Below are 22,758 nucleotides of genomic sequence, written 5' to 3'. Positions count from 1 at the left end.
CTTGACAAACCAGGAAATACGACTAGGGAGAGGAAAGATCTTACATCTTTTCCTAAATAGCAAAATCTGGTCCAGCAACAAATTTTATTGCATTTCTTTGGGGGACCAAAACAAGGAATGCCAAAATAAATGCACCAGACAAATCCACCACTGCAGCAGCGAGGCAGAGAGAATGCTAAAGGAGATTTCAACACTTCAGATAACTGAAGAACCTGACTTTCTAGCCCAGTGAAGCTTGCTGCTTTTGCAAGTGTAGCCCATATATTTAACTTCAGAACATGCTACATTTAGCTGGCCAAAATCAAAACCCATCATCTCCTCAAAGACTGAATTTGTCTTGTTTCCCATACCTGTTGCAAAGCACTTTGGCAGGCTTTGAAGGATTTTAAATCATTGTCACTCCTACTGTTAGAAAAGTCAATGTTAAACAAAACTATCCTGTTCCTAATAGAACAAGAAGCATCACAGATACCAGATCAGACCCTCAATGAGAGAGAATTCCAGTAACTTCTTTGTAACTAATCTTCCCAAAGCCTTTCTCACTCATTAGTGCCATTTCACATGCAAAGACATACAACAGCCCAGCTTTTTACAGGAAAAAAAAATAGAGCAAGTTTGTGGCCCTCTCTGTTTCTGAGGTTAATTTACCTACAGGACCTGCAACAGTGTAAATATTTTGTCAAGCTTTCTATTCATTTTGCAGCCCTCAGCAGTTTTAAATGACTAGCATGCTCGGGCAGTTTTATACAGTTTTTAATTGGGTTCAGATCCCTCTCCCTTCTATGTGTAGGTGAAGCACCTCCCTTCTGCTGCTTTAATAAAGATCATCACTGTTGATTTCCCATATGGCCATCTTAAATGGCTAAAGAAAGACAACTAAACTGGCAATCAGAAAGCAATCAGTGGAGGTTAGTACAGCATCTGTCTTTTCCTTGGGTATAAGTGTGGTGTTTAAAGAGACACCATCAAGCCAAATTCAGCCCCAATTAAACACTTTATGAAAGAGAGCAACATCAGGGCTAATACCAGAGAGTGAGAATTTTTTAGGAAGTAATTACATGGGAAAGCACTTTTTAAAGTAAACAAGGACTGCCCTGGTTTGCCATTTTAGGACTGCAACACCTCACGTGGGTGAAAAAACGACAGTGAAACTTGCCCAGAAACTGATGGAAAATGGCAGCAAAATGGCCTGGTTGTGCTCAGCAGCTGAAGTCATAGAACCCTAGAATTGTTTAGATTGGAAAAGACCTTCAAGATCATCCAGTCCAACCGTTCACCACCAGCACCGCCAAGGCCACCACTACACCATGTCACTGAGGGCCTCATCTACACAGTTTGTGAACACTTCCAGGGACGGCGATTCCACCACTGCCCTGGGCAGCCTGTTCCAATGCCTGACTGCCCTTTGGGGGAAAAAATGTTCCTAATATCCAGCCTAAACCCCCCCGGTGCAGCTTGAGGTGTTTCTTCTTGTCCTATCACTTCTTCCTTGGGAGAAGCCACCTACTGGCTCCATCCTCCTTTCAGGTAGTTGTAGAGAGATAAAGGCAGACAGATGACAAGTATAAGCCCGATTACAAGTAGAAAGGGTAAATCAGATTTCAAAATTCCTTCTCCAAGTCATTTAAGGAGTTAGCAATATAAATAAGGGTATTTTAATATCCATTTCAATCCTCATGTATTACTTCAAGATGTCAATGTTTTGTTACTGAAATCTCATCACTTATCCCAGAAGGACTGGCCTTGCAGACACTGCCCTCAGCAGAATTAGGTATTGAGTTGCATTAAGTTAGAGAGTAGAGCTCCAGGGTGGAGCTCCTGCTCTCTGTAGTCACCAACCAAAAATTACTGATATGCAGAAAAAAGCGAAGGGGATGGGGGGGGGAGGGGGGGATGTGTATGTGTGTGTGTGGAATAGCCCTATTTCATTGAAACTTGCAGAAGCTATTTGGGTCTAACCCCTCAGAACCCCAAGGAGCAGCTTCATAACCTCCATACAAGCTTTTTATACAGTTCTCTAACAAACAGAATTTCACAGAGACATTCAAAGAAAACAATTTAGAAATCTCATCGAAAGGTCAAGTGTATTTGTTTTTTATAGATGCAGATTAAGTAACAGCTGGGAAATTGATATTGCTCATTTCTGAATTCCTATGAATGCTGTGCTTTAGAAGTTTCAGTCAACACGTTAATAATAATGGGTTTCTTTTCTGCCTAAAACAAGTAGGAGGCAGAAGGAAAATAGAGAAGAAACTGAGTAAGGCAAAATATAGAGTACAACATGGACAGGAAGGAAAGGGGGAATGAAGCAAAACCACATAATAGCATCACAAGCATAACATAGAGAAGAAAATAATATAGATGCAAACAAGGGTCTACATAGTATCTGCTGATACCAACTCCACGTATGATCAATATTCCTCTGTGTTTAAGTCTATACGTAACATACACTTTGCAAACAGACATCTATTTGAAAAGTAAAACTGCATCATCTTGGAAAGGAAAGACACATTAACACACACTAAGATATTAAAGAGTCACATGGAGAATCTAAAATGAATGTGGGAGCTTCCCACACCCATTGCACCTTGCAAGCCATAACCTCCATAAATCCCAGGGCTTTTCAGGATCTGGAAAGGTGGGCAAAGAGGCAAATCTCAGTGCAACTGCTTATAACACAGAACCTAAATTAAAAAGTTAAGAGAAAAACTTTCCTGCTTCAGCTCACTCCCAAAGTAAGAGATGTGGTTTACTTACAGATGTCTTCATGGCCCTGATAGTATTCCCCCTCACATATAGGGGGCCCAACAAGAAATCTGGAAAGAGGCTTTTGAAAAAGGCCTGTAGGGACAGGAAAAGGGGGAATGGCTTTAACCTGAAAGAGGGGAGACTGAGATGAGACATTAGGAAGAAATTCTTCCTTGTGAGGGTGCCGAGGCCCTGGCACAGGGTGCCCAGAGAAGCTGTGGCTGCCCCATCCCCGGCAGTGTTCAAGGCCAGGCTGGACAGGGCTTGGAGCAACCTGCTCCAATGGGGTTGGAACTGGATGCGCTTTAAAGTCCCTTCCAACCCAAACCAGTCTGGAATTCTATGATAAATACATCAGAGATTTCTTCTCTTCATGTAATTTGACAAAACACCAAAGTTAAGCAAAGTAATACACATCCTGGTAGAAAGTGGTCAGAGAACTTGGAGTAAACACACGCAACTCCCACCATGCTGGTCCTTAGCAAAAATTATCTAAAAAAGTTTTAGGAGCATGAAGCCCTCTTCCCATTCCTGGACATCTTTACAACAGCATCAAAGGTTTGCCCCATGCAACCACAGACAAGTACATGAAAACAGACTTTTTCTGTGACATCCGTAGTCTTATGTATGCTGTTTACAGCTTCCGCCTGAGATGTATATGCTAATACAAAGAGGTAATTAAGGAAGAATTAAATTAAGCTTTATAGAAGGTGATGACACTGGCAGTAGAGCAGCAAACTACAGCACTGCAAACAACATAAAGAGCATTTGGAGCTTACTGCAATGAACCTGCTACCTTAACTCGTGATGCTGCCACCGAAAGTGAAATAGAAGGGCTGCACGAGCAGCCATTCTGGAAAGCCCAGAATGGGAGAACCTTCATGAAAGGGAAGCCTAAGCCATTTTCATAGAATCCTGGACTAGTCTGGGTTGGAAGGGACCTCAAAGCTCATCCAGTTCCAACCCCCTGCCATGGGCAGGGACACCTTCCACTAGAGCAGATTGCTCCAAGCCCCATCCAACCTGGCCACTTGGATAACTGACACAGCCAGAAACAATTACCAGAATTGAAACTGATGAGCATTTATGCCCCACCAGAGGCAGGGAGGGGACCATGGTAGGAAGGCCAGGTAGGCAGTACTTTGCCAGAAGTAAGCTGTGTAAAAACTCAAGTGACAGTCAGGATTTGGCCATGTTATTGAAGCGAACATTTAAGGCTAGAAAAAAGAACAGCAGGCTAAAGGCAAAGCAGAAATAAGTCTGAAGAATGGAAATTGCAGAGGGATTTCTTTCCACACAAACTAAAATTCTGGTGAGAAGGATTTGCAGAAAAATTAATTACTCTCGTGAGATGTCTGGACTAGGTGGAATATTCTCTTTCAGTCTAAGATAATGAATGGAAGCTGGAGTCACCCTGGTGTGTTTATTAAGCTGTTGCTGTAGATGAGCACAACGCACAAGCAACTCTACCAGGCCATTTCTGTGATCTTTGTTCATTTTTCTTTAAAGTTTGTATTCATTTCCCCAAAATCAGGATACAGCTTTACTGCAAGCAAGTAACTACTAAGAGGTGGAAGAGTGTAAAGTGAATGCATTTTGTAATATTAGTCATTTATCATTTATATGAAGTGTGTAATTGCTGAAAACTGCTAACAGATTGCAGGTCATTAAGGTCAAAACGTGTACTTCCCACACCATTTGAGGAGAACAACTCATAGTGTTTATGCATAACATCCTCATTTGACAACTAAGGACAAGATACAGCTGCCAGTATAAAGCACCATCTCCCCAGTCTCTTCAAAGGAGCAATGCTGATTTACAGGAGCTGCTGTTTCACTGAATATTCCTACTAAGATCTCAGGTTTTTGTCACTGGAGAAAACACCCCCTCAGACATTTCTTTTACAATCCTACTTCATAAACGCCACAGGCAAAGGTATCCAGGTTTAAGGCTCCCAGAATGGCATCAGGTACGATACACAACTCCCAGTCCCTGCAGAACAGTGGATATCCCTGTCACAACCATCACAAAAAGAGTTGTAACATCTCCCCCTACTTGGCAGGGGAAGGCATGGCCACCAGCAGTTTGACAACTTGAGGGCATGCATTGCCTTGTGGGGTCGTGGAGCTGTCAGACACCCAGCAATCAATCACCTAGAGCCCAAGACCTCAAGATGGTCTTGATGCTTTGGCTCAATCTCTTGCAGTCACTAAAGATGAGGTGCTGTCTCCTCAGAGCAGATCCTCACTGTGATGTGATGTGACAGCAGCATGTACAAGCACATCTGAACTAGAGTGTTACCAGATATCAGTGGTGGGCTTGTCACCAGAACCAGCATCCAAATCCCAAACTGGGATAGTGCATATTCAGCTGCACTGCCAATGGTTACCCAGGTAGCTCAGCTCTGGGCTTTCACCAGAGACCTACACTGAGACAGAGCATTTGCATTTTGCTCTGACAGTGCAGCTATATAGCATTTTCTTTCATCTCCAGAATGTGTATAAACATAAATCTCCCGTGTAAAAACAAACCAAAACAAAAAGGAAGGAAAAAGAAAAAGAAAAAAGGATGAACCCTGTCTCCTGTTGTAAATAACTTCCTAAGGCTGCTGACATTTTCAAGCACTTGCAAACAACAAGAAAGGGAACAGTTAACGTAACCAGCATATTTTATTTGAAATTAGAGGGGGGGGAAAGACATATTTTAAAGACAGTTATTGTGGCTTCTGTTAAAGATATCAAACAAATACTGAAACCAGCTATGCACATTCATGCAGATACAAACTAAAGATGTTCTCTGCAGGACATTCAGCTGCCACTCGTTAGAGACATATTAAAAAACAAAAGGTAGTAAGCAACAATTGCATTCAGCTATGGAGTCTCAACACAAGAGGAATGAGAAGCTGTTGGAGTGAATCCAGAGGAGGCCATGGAGATGCTCTGAGATCTCGAGCACCTCTGCTCTGGAGGCAGACTGACAGAGCTGGGCTGGTTCAGCCTGGAGAAGAGAAGGCTCCAGGGAGACCTTAGAGCATCTGCCAGTGCCTAAAGGGGCCAACAAGAAATCTGGAGAGGGGCTTTTGACAAGGACCTGTAGGGACAGGACAAGGGGGAATGGCTTTAAACTGACACAGGGGAGACTGAGATGAGACATTAGGAAGAAATTCTTCCCTGTGACGTTGGTGAGGCCCTGGCACAGGGTGCCCAGAGCAGCTGTGGCTGCCCCATCCCTGGCAGTGTTCAAGGCCAGGTTGGATGGGGTTTGGAGCAACCTGATCTAGTGGAAGGTGTCCCTGCCCGTGGCAGGGGGCTGGAACTGAATGAGCCTTGAGGTCCCTTCCAACCCAAACCAGTCTGGGGTTCTATGAGACTGAGTACACCAGCGACACCAGTCTCAAATTCAGGGACGTAATTAGTCCTTGCAGATTTTCATCAGCTTTCTGACACTCCTCACTGAAAACTATGGCACAGGGTAACATTTTTCTATAACATTTTTGGTTCTGTTCATCTCAGCAGATATTAATATTGATACTAACATTATTCACACAAAACTACAGCTTAAAAGGTAAATATTAAAAATAACTAAGTGATTTGCTGAGCAGTTTTTTGGTTTGTATGCATCTGCTCTGTTTTTATCTCTGCGATTGCTCCGGGAGCCCCCTTCAGAACAATTATCTGCTTTACATTAGTGGCCTTTTACTTTATTTTTAAAAGGGGGACAAGTAAGACGAAAGCCCAAGAATACCCCTGCAATTTCTGTTTTGATTGATTAAGAGTGTGAATAACCACCCAGGATCAGCAAGACTCTGAGTCTTCCCACATTAAAAGCAGGCAGCAAAGCAGCAGAGCATCAAGGATCCCAGAGCATTTTGCTGACACTCCCCAATGCCACTACAAGAAGAATAAAGAGGTGGAGATCCAGTCTCCAAGCCACTTGCGGCTACACTGCTCTTTCAACTGCAAGGAGGTGCTACTGCCATACTTTTGTTTCCTGCTCATCTGATTATTCACCCATAGCTATCTCCTTGCTCAAAACACCAGATCCTGAGTTTCCAGGAGCTGGGACCAGCTTTGCGCTAATCAGTCACTCAACAGTCCAGCGTAACAGGGCTTTAGACATTCCCCAACACCAGAGATGATATTATTGATCATTTTTCCTACTGCCTAGATGTGATGGTAACGGTTGTATTAGAACTACGTATGTACAGTAGACAGAGACAGACTGACCTTTAGTCTTTGCAAGGTCTTCACAAACAGGTACGTACACTGGGATGTGAGGCTCTTGCAAAATATCAGTTTCACTGGACTGGAATTGGACATTACAAAATCAATGCATCCTGTATAGACTTGTTCTAGTTTCACTGTCTTTACTGATTTATGCTGACGCATTTCACCTTTACAGTGATACTGTTCCATTTACTCCCAAATCTCATTTTTGTCTTATTTAATGACCATCTCAAGCAATTCCTTTTTGTATTTCTCACCTAATTCATACTTGACCTTTTCCAGATTTCCTTCCTTACAGCAATAAGCACACTTCAAAAGGTTTAGCAATCAAAGCAAATAAGCTCCCAGGAGATTTTCCTGTGTTCCTAAACTTAGTTTCATTTACCCAAGCCTAATAAAGGGAGCATCCAATATCCCAGACAAAGCTTCTCTTCTTTCTCAATGGCATTCTCCATCACACAATTAGGACAACTGGTCAAAAACAAACAAGTCACTGCCTGTACCTAGTACCCAGAACTTCCCTACTGAGGCTCACAGGTACCCTCTCTCACTCCTTCCAGCTTCTCAACTCTAAGTTGAAAGTCAAAGCACAGTTTAGTGTTGACAGGGTGCTTCTGTGCTCTACAGTAAGAGATCTTCTCCAAATACAATTAAGTAGGTGTCATGCACATACTGGACATGTAAGGTATAACAAGATAATCACTGAAGCAAAGAAAATTCAGAAATTCAGAGAACATCAAATAGAGTTCTTTAGTTCACAATATAGCTACATATATACATCCAGTGGGATTCAGCAGTTTGGTGGTAACACGTAGCAAGATCCTACCATTATTTAAGTTAGAGCACACCTGCACAGTCAAAATACCAGCACTGTGACCCACAACAGGTAACATGCTGCAAGAGGCAGGAACAGAATATGGCTGCAGAATAATATCGACTCCTTTGCAGCAAGTCTCTATTATTCAACAGATGCAAATAACTACTGAAATACAATAGCATCTCTATGCTCACCATTGAGAAATGTGAGACAATCAAATGCTTCCAGGCAATGGGATTTTATATTGATGGTCCTTGAACTTATTTCAAAGCTTAGGTTCTTGCAAGGAATAGCTTGCTCTCAGAAGTCAACTACAGCCCAGTAATGAGAACAGCCATCTATAGGAACATGTTAGTCATCTTTAATTCCAACACTGCAAAGAAAGTGCCTCTGTTTCCTAGGTTACAGGGTTAATATCTATATATGATATATCATAAACACAACAGTCCATTAGAAGCAAGCTATTGCCTCATTCAAAGCCCTGATTGTAGACAGAGTATTTCTGTTCATCTATCACCGCAGAGCTACTACAGAAACCTGAATACATTGCATGCCATCCTTTCTGCCTTCCATCAGTTATAGCAACAGAAATTAAAAGGCATTTTCTTATCATAAATGAGGCTCAATGCATTAATTTTACAGGATTCTTGAAGACAGCAGCCAAACCTACGGAGAGACTGAGCAAGAAAAAAATCATCTGCCAGAAAGTATACAGCAAGGACTGAAAACTAGAAAAGGAATGAGTGCTGATTAAAAGCAAGGCAGAGCTGCTGAAGAGTTAAAGCTAAAGTCACGCAAAAGTAATCAAACTAAGTCCAGATGAGTGCTGCACATCTCAGTGGAGCCAAACAGCTGGTGTTCTAGCCCACTGTCAGATATTCTATAAAACTGTCCTCACATGAATAAGTATGTGCAATGGCTGTCTCTCACATAGAGCATGCACTGCCTGGGGAGCAGACATGAAATCCTGAAATACCACACTAACAAAATACAGAGGAGCTTGAGGGCTTTGAGGACTGAATTCCACTTGCCTTGCTTTTTGTGGATGCCTTCACTGGGGCTCACTGTGATCATCAGCTCTTGACTAGTTGTCCCTTTCAACAAGCAACAGCTCTTGCATTGATGTTTTGGGATGATACCACGTTACACCGCAGGCTAGGGCAGGAAAAATTAGAGTGATCTGGGTTCAGGGTCTGATTCCAGCTTCACAGTTTGGCATGCCTGGCCATGAACATGGAATCAATGGTTATCAAACAGCTCTGGACAAGGGTCAGGGATCTGAGTGGATAATTCAATCATGAATTCTTAAGAGAGTGGAAACTCCACCTCCTAGCATGTAGGCAGTGTGTTAAAACACAAACAACCCTGGTCTTCTACAACAGGGGGTATTACGGCATGAGCTTCTCTGAACTGGAAGTATAACCTACTAAAGACATTCAAATAACTTTATTAAGGTAGTTGAAGATTCTTAATCAAAAGCATGTTCCAAAAATCACTGTTTCCATTTCCAGACCTTCCCACCCCAACACATGATTCCTGTGAGCGCTACTCGTAAGGTTGTTGTCATTTGTAGCTATTTATAACAAAATCCTGTAAACGAAAATCTTTTCACACTTGGATATGTTGCTACAGTATGCTTTGAGATTTGAAGTTACAGGATTGTCTCCTGATCTCAATTCTCCAGGCTGTAAAGCCACTTCCATCTGCTGCAGTGAACAGTGATAAGGGCCCCCCCAGAGGTGCTGTAGTAAGTCAGCATAAGGCGAAATGTTTAGCTGGTACCTGTTGTTTCATATCCAAGGAAGTACATATGGCTACTGAATGCACAGCATAGAGGCTACCGAATATGACTGTTTGATGTTTCTCAACACTAATCATCCAAGACTGCATCCCAGAGATTATTGGACCCAACTCATCTTCAAAATTTTAGAAGCCAGCAAAAATAATGCCCCAGTACACCACACACGACAGCATATGCCTCAACTATGTTACTTGCTTCAATTAGGCTTCTACACGTCAGCTAGCAATTTTCTCCTTTCTCCTCATCCAGTACTCCACCCAGATAAACCTAAGCAGAGATACAAAAGAAATAATGTGTCTTGTCATTTCACGCATAAAGACATAAAAGGTCTCTGGGGATGTCTGTGGCTCCCACAGTCAAAGGCATACCTAGCAGTACAAATGTGCCACCTTTTCACTGCATTCAGACATTGTGCAAGGAAAACATTCCTGAAGAGCAATACTTCAAAAAATGGAAGGTTTCTGCACTTGTTTTCACAGAAAGGAATTAAAAAGTTACAAAGTATGAAGGGGCATCAGGAAAAGAAGAAAGCTGAGAGACAACACTACGGCTCTTCAAAAAAGATTGTCCATGATGCCTTAGATGCCTTACTAACTGAAGAGCAGAAGCAGATTTATTCCTGAAGTTATACTTTATTTTATTCTTCCTCCATCATTTTTAACACTCTCACATGACTTAAGAGTAGAAATATGGTCACAGTCTTCCCTTTCACATTGTGGACTGATCCACTCAAAAGAAATAAGTATGAAGAGGTTACAGAGATCATTTTTTCAGGCGCTAAATACTTTCAGATTACAATATAGGCTGTGAGACAGATTGTCAGATGGGTTACTACTTCCTTTTCACGTGAATAGAAACCCTCAAACTGAATTGCTGGAGTGAAAACTGAACTGCAGCTTTTGCACATTTTATGGCAGTTATGCTTAAGTAATTTAGCTTGAAAAAGTCACAAAAATGAAATACTACATACACACTACAGCTGCAGATACATACTCATGTATGAACCCTCTGTACATGTGGTTTTAGACCCTATGTAAAGAAGCAAAAATTCAGTGGAGTAATTGTACACAAGGAGGTCTTTCAGGACCTCTTTCCCAATCTATGTAAAGTTTGGCTCACAGAAAACTTGACCTTTGGGGGAAAACTCTTCATAGCTTGAGGGGGAGAGATTTCTCACCGATTTTGAAGGCTACAGTATAAAGCTCTTGGACTCAAACCACAGTTAATAACAACAGATCCCTACCAGCTCCTTCTCAGCTATTCAAACAAATAAAAAGAATTTAGAATCAAAGAATAGTTTGGGTAGGAAAGGACCCTAAGCTCATCTAGTTAAAAGCCCCCTGCCATCATAAGGGATGCCTCATACTAAACCGTGTCACCCAAGGCTCCATCCAACCTGGCCTTGAACACTGCCAGAGATGGAGCATTTACTGCTTCCTTCCTTGATCCTCTCTCAACATATGCTTCAGCAACAAAACTCTCAGAAGTAGTGGCTTGGTGACAGACTCAAAAAGTGAGGTCAACAGCTTTGTGAAGACATCATCAAAGGGATTGTGGGAGCAAAGAGCAATCAGAAGGTTTTAGAGAATCATATGTCCTCCAGACCTACCCATGAGCAGGATAAACAGAGCTCTCAATTAAGTATTCATTTTCAAAGAAAACAGTATTTCAGTGGGGCTTCCTAATGTAAAATTATCAAGTTATAGAAAACTTGTAATACTACGCAAAAATCTTCCATGATTAAATAACAGACCAAGGAAAGAAAAACAACCTGAGGACATAATACTGATTTTACTGCTGACATTGGGGATTGAGGCAGAAATCCAAGTGCAGCTTGCTCAGAGCTACTACAGATGAACAGAATTAACTTCCAATATCTTCCTTTCTATTATGGCTCTCAGATACGTACGCTGTGCAAAACCAATTGGCTACAAATTCTGTAAATATAGGTGTATGTACTTCATATTTTACCTATAAAAGATATGTGTCCCTGGAAGATGCTTACTGCGCTTGCTATTTTCTCTAAGACCCTTCACTTCTATAGGAGAGGAGAATATACTTACCTAGGAGGATGAGGAGCATTTTCATTACATACAGAACTGGTGGCAGGTTAAGGCTTCATGCATTTATTTAATAGAGAGTCTTTGAGAAACACTCCATCACTGGTACACTGTCCGCTAAACAACTGCTTGAAGTACTGGCCCTCTCATTACAGTCCTACAGATGGTTGTCAAATGTGTAATGTTGTAGTGAATTCAGTTTCATTTCAAAAAAGACATGGCACGTAAAAAAACATGCCTGGTACAAGAAAACAGGGTATTTTCTAAAGAAGTTTTACTTGGTATCTACTTCCTTAGCATTCTGACTAGCTGCCATGTAGTTGGATTTCCTGCATTAAATTAACTCCACCTTTTGTGCGCTGAGCACTGAGAAAGAAAGAGGTGAGAAGCACTTTCATTTCATCACCAGGCGAACGGGGAAAAGCTCCATTAGAAAGATGATTACAAAGACCACAGGCACAATGTGAACCTATATTAATATTTCAAAAAAATCTGCTTTAATTTTCCTCATTAAACCCAAAGCAATTTAGTGCAGTTTAATTCCACCCAAAATCCAAATAGCTGGGAAAACTTTTTATAGTATCTTTTTAATGGCCCATGTAACCTGCATTTTTTTCTTGTATCTGCATTCACTCCCTTTCAGTGTTTTGTATTGTCTCTTTAAGTCATTCTTTATAAGCAGAGTCCTACAGTCTAATTTTTATATTTAATAATTTTAATGTGCACTATTGTTATCTTAAAAGAACCATCTTTGATGCATCCAGTACATTCTCCTTTCTAATTCTGCTTTTCCTATATGCCTTTTCTTTTCAATACAGCATCTTAATTATTAGTACCTACATCAGTATGTATACACATACACCTATATCTACTCACAGTGTATGTTTCCACTCCACCATGGGAAGACAGGAGCAGATGATTCTGAATTGGTTCATGGTCTTTTAGTCACTTTTCCCACTGTTCATTTTCTCATTATTTTCTTTCCTTACACATCCTGTTCAACCTCTGCCTTCTGCAGAAACCTCTTCCCTTTTTTCATTTTCTCTCATTCATTCTCCCCACTGTTGGACTGCTCCAACAACTACTATCAGTCTAAAGAGACAAGAGCTCCTCAAGGAGATAGATGGTCATTAGGACTGCTTTAGTCTGCACAACTGTTCAGTGCTTGGCAGTGAGTTTTTATAGGGTACAAGAACAGCTGTCTCAACACACAGCACTAGTACAGAGGCTACAAGGGACAGCTGCTGCATTATGCAAGGAACTGCTACTGGTTAGGATACTGGAATATTAATCATGGTCTAAGTGAGCTTAGAAAAAAGTGGATAAACTCAGTTCAAACCTTCCCTCCCCCCCCTCCCCCAATAACTGGATGTGTCTTTAGAGAAGATGCCACACACATTCTTAGATACACATTTCTGGAGCACACTGAATCAAGGACACAAGTCAATCACTGAAGGCTGATCTGGCTTTTAACAGTCTCTGGTCCTGCAAACAGCATTGCCATCACACTGCGGGACCATGAGATCTGCCTGTTTCTACAGAGACCTCTGAGCGAGGCACATCCCAGACCTACTTCCTTGAGCTATGCTCTCTTAAGTCCTCCCCACAAACGCAGCACAGAAGTGTCAAACAGTACTTTGGAAGCAGCACAAAAAAAAAAGCATTTCTCATTTCAAACAAACCAGCTGGCTGTCTGAAGGACAGATGATAAAAGCATGTGATGAGGCGAGGAGATGAGAAGAATAATCTTCTTGGACTTTTTATTCTGAAGTAATAATTTTTCCTGTCTCCCCCTTCATCAGAATCAAAACAGCTGCCCAGTTTAGATGGCAATTGCTCTCTTGAGTTCAAAAAAAACAGTGAACAAACCACCATTAATCTCAGTACTTCTCATTTGTTATTAAGATAACACTGAAGTTCCTGGAATTGGCATATTATATCATAGTGTAGAGTCCTGAGCACATTAGCATCAAAATAGCGTTGGCTTTTTCTGCCTCTTTTAAACATCACCCAGACTGAAATTAAATGAAGCTTGTAAACACTGGTCAGAGCCAGGAGCCTGAGAAATGCTTAGAAAAAGGAACTGGTGTTCACCTAGCATTCACAAACTTTCCACAGCTTCCCAGAAACAGTGTTGATCTTTATTTAAAAACTCTTCTTTATAGCAAGGAAAAGTATCTATTTCAGACATATGCACAGTTACAGTTAACCAGTTTGTGTCTGAAGAGCCCTATAGGAAGAAGCCTTGTTTCAACAGTTAGTGCTATCTCACTGCATTAACATACATGGAGAAACAATCAGCAACCTCACCAAAGGTTCTTTCTTTTTCCCCATTTGCTTTCAATTTTGGTGTTCCCTAATCAGCCTTCCTGCTTTATTTAAAAGTAATGGAAAAACAAAAGCAGAGATCAGCAGCAGGCTTGGAATCCAGATGTTCAAGGGATTGCTTCAGTAGATCATCATTAAACATTGCAAAAAAGTCTTGTTCAGACTAATGGGCAAGGGACCAGACAGCTTCAAGAGGAAAAAGAGTAAGTGAATGGCTGAACTCTCCCCATCACAAGGACTGAACCCAGCAACTCCATAGTTTTCAAGGCAGCAGCCACTGACTGTGCCAAGAGACAATGGCCATTAACTACTGGCCTTGTTCAAACTCCTACTGGCAGGCAACAAGTAGCTTTAAAAGAAGGGCAATGAGCTACATACTGTGCCTCAGAGGTCACCAAACATATATTTAACATATTTATCACCTGTATGTCCCATACTGCGCACACACATATAATACTAAATATTTGACGCTTGCTCTTCAAAGCTGGTCTGTGACTTATTTCCTTACTCCTCTTCTACAAACCATGAATAGACACAGGACAGACAGCTAGCAAACACTGTCAGTACAGAAGTAACACCAAACCTAGGGTCTATAAACACACGCTGGAACTCTTCAGTGGCACAGCAGTATTTGAGCTGAACATCTAGACGACTTTCCAGTCTTCTTTCAGTGAAATGTTTTCAATGCCACTGGGCTAATACAGGAATGAAAGCCCAGTTCTGCAACAGACCACTTCTAGCACATTCTTTATTTAACAGTTCACTGTGCCAAAAGTTTGTAGGTAACTGCCTTGCTACATTAGCAATTACCTTCTTGGGTATAGCTGAGTATTCCTTCTGATGTAATTAAACCTGTTGAGGAGACTAATCTAAGCCATTATAAAATAATGTAAGATCAGAACCTCTTCAACTTTCATTTAACCTGGTTTTGTAGACTCTGAGATTTCCAATCAGATCTTATTCTGACTCTGTTTGGACTTTATCCTTACTCTTAAGTGCCAGTAGTTAAATACATTTCATTTGAAAAAGATGTATGAACAAAGCCTCTTTCATTGCCTGGTACTTTATTAAAGACACAAGAGGGAATTTCTCTAATGTGCAACTGAAGGGAGAAGAAAGACAACTTCAAAATATCATAAGCCTACTTCCAGACAGCAAACCATACAGATGAAGACTCAGGTGTAAGGAAACATTCTTTTTACTGATATTCTACCAAGCCTACCATAAAAACACAATATGAAGCACTGCCTGCGCAAGATCCAATCAAGAGACCAAGCAAGAGACATTTCACATTTAGGCTCATATAATTAAATCCAGACTTGCGTATCTGTGATCCCTGCCTCCATCTGTCTCACTAAATGCATCTCTGAAGTCACAATCAACATGTAAAATTTGTGGCAATCAGGCAACTATACGTAAGGCAGACAACACAAAATCTTTGTAAGAAGCCACTAAAAATACGTTCTGTCAGCCAAATCGCCGACCCCGGAAGGAAGATACTTTGGAGTGGACACATAGGAGGGAAGCCAAAGTGCAACCTGAAAGGTGACCCTGAAAATCCCTCTTCAGCCTATACAAGCAGAACTAGCTCTTCTGTCTCTTCTTGCACCATGCTTCATTCCCCAAGAAGTCCAATGCCAAAGCACCCAATCATCCACACACAAGACATGAACCATTTGACTTACCATAGCAGAGTCCATGAGCTGGGAGATCTACTGCATTCCTAAATGGGAGCAAGAAATGAAATATGCATAAGTGCACCGCAACAAAAAGTTTCTTCATAAATTTTAATAATGTCATTAAAATTATTAATTAGTTGCAAACATTAAGCAACCTGATCATAGTTGAAGACGTCCTTGCTCACTGCAGGGGGTTGGACTAGATGACCTTTGAAGGTCCCTTCCAACCCAAACTATTCTATGATTCTTTCCATCATTCAGATTAATTGCATTAGATCTCTCTCATTTCCATAAGTAGTTACAAAAGGAGATTTCTAGACCAAGCTGGCATGTAAAAACTGATCTTTAACTTTTAAAAACAGTAGCAATGATACTGCCCTACTTTTTAAAGCCAAATTCACATCCCTGTCACAAGACAAGAAAAAACATAATGGCCTCAACCCTGCTTCTGAAGCCCTGGATATGAGCCAGTATTCACAGAGCTGATACAAGCTGTCAGCCCCACCAGTGTCAGTGGATCTCTGCCAGTTTGTGTCAACTACGATCTATTCCAGTATCCTTGTATTTTGTGTTAGGGATTTTGTTGTTTACCTGTATGGTATCTAATAGAGGTCATTGCTGAATACACACAAAAAAAATTGAGAGTCTAAATGCAGCCCTATTTAATATCCCTTGTGTTTGCTGCTCCCAGCCTAATGGGGCTGCAATTTCATCTTCCATCTACCTAAAGGATCAAGCCACTCTAACCAGCCAAAAAAATGCCTAGTTCTTTGTATTTACTGCTATTAGGCATTTAGCATAGTCCAACATCACTGGTGTTGGTTTAGATCATACCAGCAAGGCTCAATCCTCTCCAGCAATAAGCAAGAATCTAGCTGGCAAAAGTCTAGTATATTGTAGCGATTCTCACGTACTTTTTGTGCCACACATATGTTACCACAGATAATGGACGGACAATTTTCCAGATCTGATGACAATCTGCCATGCTATCTACTTAAAATGTCCTAAACGAGTCCTCGACTGAGCAAAGCACTTCAAACATCATGATTATCCTAAGGTGTCTTTTCACGCCCAAAGCCACTCTGGGGCATTTTGAGGAGATACTTCCTCTTCAGAACAGATTACTTAAACCCAAAATCCACTACAGAAATGTAGCAGCCACGCAGGGAAACTTTTGATTGGACAGGCCCATGAATCTGCAAGTGAAATCATTTTTCTTTCCTTCTTCCCTAAACATACCAGCTCCTTTTACTCTTATAAAACCTCAGGGGAGACGGGGAGAAAAGGGGGAAAAAAAACCCAAGTCAGATGAGCTCTTCACCTTTTCCTGATGAAGACAAGCACTTCAGAAATTCAAAACCTTCTGTAGGTCAACACACCCATTTTCTTCCCAGAATTGAATTAGTCATTGCGTTAATCACATACAAAGATCCCTTAATACATTTAGAAAACCTATGTCATTTATATGTGATAATACTGTCATTAGTTCTGGTAACTAAAGAGAATCTCCTCAAAATTTGTCTATCACGGAAGCAGTATTTTCTGAATGTGAGGCAAATGTGTAGCATCCTGAGGCTGGAGTTCCCCATCTCCCGTACGTGTTACATGCAGAAGCATCTTTTCTGGCTTTGAATTAATGAACATTTAATTCCTTCTAGTTCCTACACCGGAAGAGGCACAAGCAAACGCGATCTGTCTTGCCCAGAGAAGCTGTGGCTGCCCCATTCCTGTCAGTGTTCAAGGCCAGCCCGGACAGGGCTTGGAGCAACCTCATCTAGTTGAAGGTGTCCCTGCCCATGGCAGGAGGTTGGAACTGGATGAGTTTTAAGGTCCCTCCAAACCCAACTATTCCATGAAAACTAAGAAGCTGTCCACAGCTAAAAATACTTCACTGACAGATCCATATGAGATTGCCTCCCCTACAGTTATCAACAATGGCCCATCACACAAGTGTAAATTCAGACCCAGACCAAAAATAACCTGTGTGGAAGCTGAAACACTCTGACATGAAACCACCTCCCAAATTACACTTAGAACTTCCCCTCTTAACACTCCAGATATGCTGCCCCACTGACCAACTGTTTCAGTGGGGCCAATTAAAAAAGAAAATAAAAACATAAAATTTTAGGTTTTATTTCAAGTTCAAAGTCTTTCCCCAGTCTTCTAAGAACATTTCAGAGCCCTCCAACACCTGCAAGGGTAAAAAGAAATAATTTTAAAAACTCTTTCAGACAGGCTTTGGCATTTTAATTCAAGTTTGACTGCACTGGACTTCACTCTCAGAAACAAAATTACCTGGGTGACTAAAAAGAGGGGGAAGGGAGAATATATATTCTAGGTGGCACAGCATTTAATCTGTAGTGTACTATAGCAGACACTGTAGACCATACACAGGAGCTGGTGAACTGAAAATGAAAGTCAAGGCTACTCAGGAAGGAACCTTCTAAGTGATGGAAACTAAAAGGCATCATTTGTTCATTTTCATTTCATAACTAATCTTTCATCAGCCCAGCAGAAGGGACCAGCAGAACAAATATTCTATAGCATTAAATGCAAAAGTGTGGAGTCACCATCCCTGGAGGTATTTAAAAGACATGTAGATGATGAGGTGGCCCTGGCAGTCCTGGCAGAACAGTTGCACTTGAGGACCCTAAAGGCCCTTTTCAACCTAAACAATTCCATGACTCTATGAAAAGCATACGATAAGTATTTCTCAAGACTCAGTATTACATCCAATGTATATTTTTTACTGGCTTATTTATGCACGCCTTGCTTTGAGACAGTATGTCTAATTTAACATTCGGCTTTAGGAGGACATCCAGAAAATACAGTGTATTTTCTGCTGCTCTGAGCACCCCCTCAAGGAGCCTTAATGGCAGTGTCTGCATAGTCTTTGGCACAGACAGCACCTGGGAAACTTCGATGGCACAGAACCACTGTTTCACTTGCTGCTGCTGTGAATGAGGAAAACAATGTAATAGGATTAAATTACATGTATTAGGCCCCAAAAGCTAGTGACTTATTTGCTGCAAACTATGCTTCCTGACAAAATTATGTTGCAAAACACCCTAGTTATGACAGCTTACAGTCCAGAGTTGCCACACAATCATGGCTAAGTGTCCAGGATGTTTTCTGACACAACCCTACGCAGTATTTCTGACGGCCTTCTCCAGGTCTGATCGCTCTTACGTCAGCTGCACTTTGAAACTCTGACCGGTTCACAGCAAAGCCTGTGTGTGAGGTCTGAACACCCAGAACACCCAAGGCCTTAAGTAACATGGTCCCTCAGCCATGAAGCAGGTAATTTTTCCAATTCAAAAGCCCTTAGAGATTGGAAAAGTAAATTAGAATTACAGTTAATCTGCACAGTACTTCAATCAACCTCTCCCAGTTTCTCAGCATTTCCATACTGGGAGTCACCTTTCGGTTTAGAGTTGCAAACCTTTTCCCAGGATATTTCGGTTCCACTTAGATACTAGTTCAGACTTCTATTTTGGTGAAGATTTGACTAAGCCCTAGAAAAATCCTAGTTGGAGATCTTTGATGCTATCAAGTCACATAGCCACCAGACCACATTCAGACCCAGCTGGGAACTGTATCTGAGCACTGTCTGTACCTCCGCACCTCCAGCTGTGCAGTACAATATAAGTACTTTGTATTCATTTAGAACTAAACTGGAAAATGAGAGGATTCCCACCATTTGCTTTCCACTTAACATTTTAGTTGCACTGAGTAGACTTATGATGTTTGCTAGACCAAGTACTCACTTTCTGCTCCCTGCACCTTAGCCTTAGAATGAGAGCTGCATTTTAACACCAAAGTATTCTCCAGTCTGAACAGAATCATGATTATTTACATGGGGGGGGGGGGGGGGGGTTCCCACTCAATTCATACATCTACACTATTACTAAAGCCCTACCACGTAAAAATAAACCACATTTCTCCATCTGCAAGCCCACAGCACCGAGACGCACAGATATAAGCAGGTTATATCTGTTTCTGTTCATATCCTCAGCTGAGCTCTCTCTGCTGCGCTGACCCAGAACCAAACCCACCCACAGCATTTTGTACATAGCATTCCCAGGCTTACGCTAGCAGAGGAGACATAGTCTGGTAACTGCTGTTAGTACTTACTCTTCCTGCAATAAGAAAGACATTTTGAGATGATGATTTAAGGTGTTAGTCTGATATGTTAGTATGCAGTATGATGGATACATCATACCCATCATGGGGATATGTCCTTTGCAGGAACAAAGCTATTAGGGACCTGTTCTGGCCACCGACTTCACTGGAAATAGGAAGTCCAAGTAGAATATTTACCAGATCAAACATCCAGGTTGCCTTCACACCCAAAGTAATGTTTTCAATCAGACACCCAAGCCATGGACATCTGCTCTGACCATCCATCCCTGGCAGTGCTCAAGGTAGGGCTGGACGACACTTGGAGCAACCTGGTCTAGTGGAAGACATCCCTGCCCGTGGCAGTGGTTGGATCTAGATGAACTTTAAGGTCCCTTCCAACACAAACTAGTCTGGGATTCGATGCTTTCCTGAAAGGTAGAAAGCATCACTAGAAAAATAAGGCCTGACTTGCAATTTATCTGCAGAGATGGTTATTCTGTGTTGACTGACAACCTTCACTACTGACACAGCAGTGGACACACGTTTGTTTTCAGGAGCCCATCTCAGCAGTACAAAGATGCCCTGCACTCTCCTTCACATCCATTCAACAGTGCACAAATACCAAGGCAGTCCTGAGGGAATGGTTGGACTTGATGATCTTGAATCTTTTCCAATCTAGTTAACTCTCTGATTGCTAACTTAAACCATCTGGGCACTGGCCAAGAAGAGCAGTGAGACCAGCTCAGAGGTTCTCACCTGGCTATGGTGGACCCTGGCTACCTGGCTACCTCCAAGCACAGCTTATTTTTAATATAGAAAACTACTTATTCTGAAAACACACACACATAAAATGTTTGCAATTTGCAGATACATATCAAGTGTCTCTCTGAGAAATTTATGCCATGATAAAATATAGTTGGTGCCTATTGTCAAGAAAACCAGAGAAAAACAGATGTTATTCTCCACAGTGTAAACAAATACAGACTTTGCAGACTGTTGCCGAAAGAAATTCTTGAACAACCTCTATATCCATCAAAAACCTCGTCATATCCCATCACTGCCACTGGAGATGACTATTAAGACCTAACTATATGAGGAAGCATCCAGCACTTGATTTACTACATAATTTAAAATGTTACAGCTAAGATCATCATTACATGATTTTTAAAGAGAAGACTCACTCAAGCTGTCTGATTTTGTTCAGAAAATTAGAATCACAGAATCCCAGACTGGTTTGGGTTGGAAGGGACCTCAAAGCTCATCCAGTTCCAACCGCCTGCCATGGGCAGGGACACCTTTCACTAGACCAGGTAGCCCCAAGCCCCATCCAACCTGGCCTTGAACACTGCCAGGGATGGGGCAGCCACAGCTGCTCTGGGCACCCTGGGCCAGGGCCTCAGCACCCTTACAGGGAAGAATTTCTTCCTAATGTCTCATCTCAACCTCCCCTCTTTCAGGTTAAGGCCATTCCCCCTTGTCCTGTCCCTACAGGCCCTTGTTGAAAGCCCCTCTCCAGATTTCTTGTTGGGCCCTTTATGCACTGGCAGATCCTCTAAGGTCTCCCTGGACCCTTCTCTTGTCCAGGCTGAATAGGCCCAGCCCTCTCAGCCTGTCTTCAGAGCAGAGGTGCTCCAGCCCTCAGGGCATCTCCATGGCCTCCTCTGGACTCACTTCAACAGCCCCATGTCTCTCTTCTGTTGTCGCCCCACAGCTAGATGCAAGACTGCAGGTGGGGTTCTGTAAATACTTCTCAAAATCTATTTTAGCATTTGATAAGACACATTAAAGTGAAGAAAAAGCGAAGTCCTGAAATAAATTCAAGTTGAAGTCAGCTTCTTTCGCTAGCTGCCACTTTCAAATTAAATTAGTCTCTGCAGGGATTACCAGCAGCACAAGCACCAGGCATCCACCCACATGGCACATTCAGCTGTTACACTTTTAATTCGTTAGTCTCTTCAGCTAGGTTAGAGGATTTTACAACCTCTCTGGGGGCAAAAAAAAGAAAGCTTAGATGACCTCCTAACCTATTTTAAAATCTTTAACAATGCTTTTAAAAATACAGCAGCAATTTCTTAACAATGGGGATTAAAAACTATTCTTATACTGAAACAACATTCAAAGCAGTCCTGACAATACCTTTGTCAGAAGAGGGGCAGATTAGATTCAAGGTGGGGGACCAAAGGCTTGATTTAACAGCTGGTAGCATCAGCAAGATCTCTGCTCACTGCCTCTGAAACTCATTTTATCCAGAACCTCTAGACCCTGAGTCCGGACCTAGGATTTCAAATACTATGCCCGTAAAGCTCACTGACATTATACCAAGATAATAAAAGCTTTAGGGAATGATCCATCCCTGGCAGTGTTCAAGGCCAGGTTGGACAGAGCTTGGAGCAACCTGCTCTAGTGGAAGGTGTCACTGCCCATGGGAGGGGGTGGAACTGGATGACATTAGGGTCCCCTCCAACCCATGCCATTCCACAATTTTATGATTTTAAGTGTTACAAACCACACAATGAAGGCAATGGGGCCACATAAAATCAGGTCAGTCAGAACTGAACCCTTCTCAACCCTATCACCAAGGCTTACAACAGAACTGAGCAGTCTTTGGCAGTGCCTGTTTTCTACCATTGGACCATGCAGCCTTGCTCAAAGCCTGCTCCTAATTGAATAAAAAACATCTGCAGAAAAAGAGAAATCTGACAGCAGTTGTCCCCATAAAGGAATTTGACTGTGAGAAGGGAAGCTGAACAGAGAAATAAAAGGCTGTAACAACACAAGGCAGGCAAACAAAATAAACAGGGAGCCCATGCAGTAAATTCACAAAATGGGAACCTTCCAAAGCATAAACTATCCCACTGCTTTCAGCTTTTGGCAGTGTGCTGGCATTAATGCCTTTCCTGCTCAGGTCCGAGACCTAAGCAATCTTCTTTGTTTGCAGGACCTGTCCCATACAGTGGAACCACACAATGCGCTTAAA

The 22,758-nt window shown here is 41.8% G+C and overlaps 1 long non-coding RNA gene across 1 annotated transcript in view; it reads right to left on the bottom strand.

Annotated features, from left to right (window-relative positions):
- The window catches only part of LOC136016003 (uncharacterized), a 257,578-nt gene that overhangs the window by 168,459 nt on the left and 66,361 nt on the right, over window positions 1-22,758 (bottom strand). Inside the window, exon 3 of the long non-coding RNA XR_010613450.1 lies at window positions 15,666-15,703. This is a non-coding gene — a long non-coding RNA (uncharacterized LOC136016003). The remainder of the gene's footprint in view (window positions 1-15,665; window positions 15,704-22,758) is intronic.

The sequence above is a fragment of the Lathamus discolor genome, chromosome 5, assembly GCF_037157495.1.
Source record: "Lathamus discolor isolate bLatDis1 chromosome 5, bLatDis1.hap1, whole genome shotgun sequence".
NCBI lineage: Eukaryota > Metazoa > Chordata > Aves > Psittaciformes > Psittacidae > Lathamus > Lathamus discolor.
The sequence above is the reverse complement of the archived record's forward strand: the minus strand, read 5'-3'. Positions and strand labels throughout refer to the sequence as shown.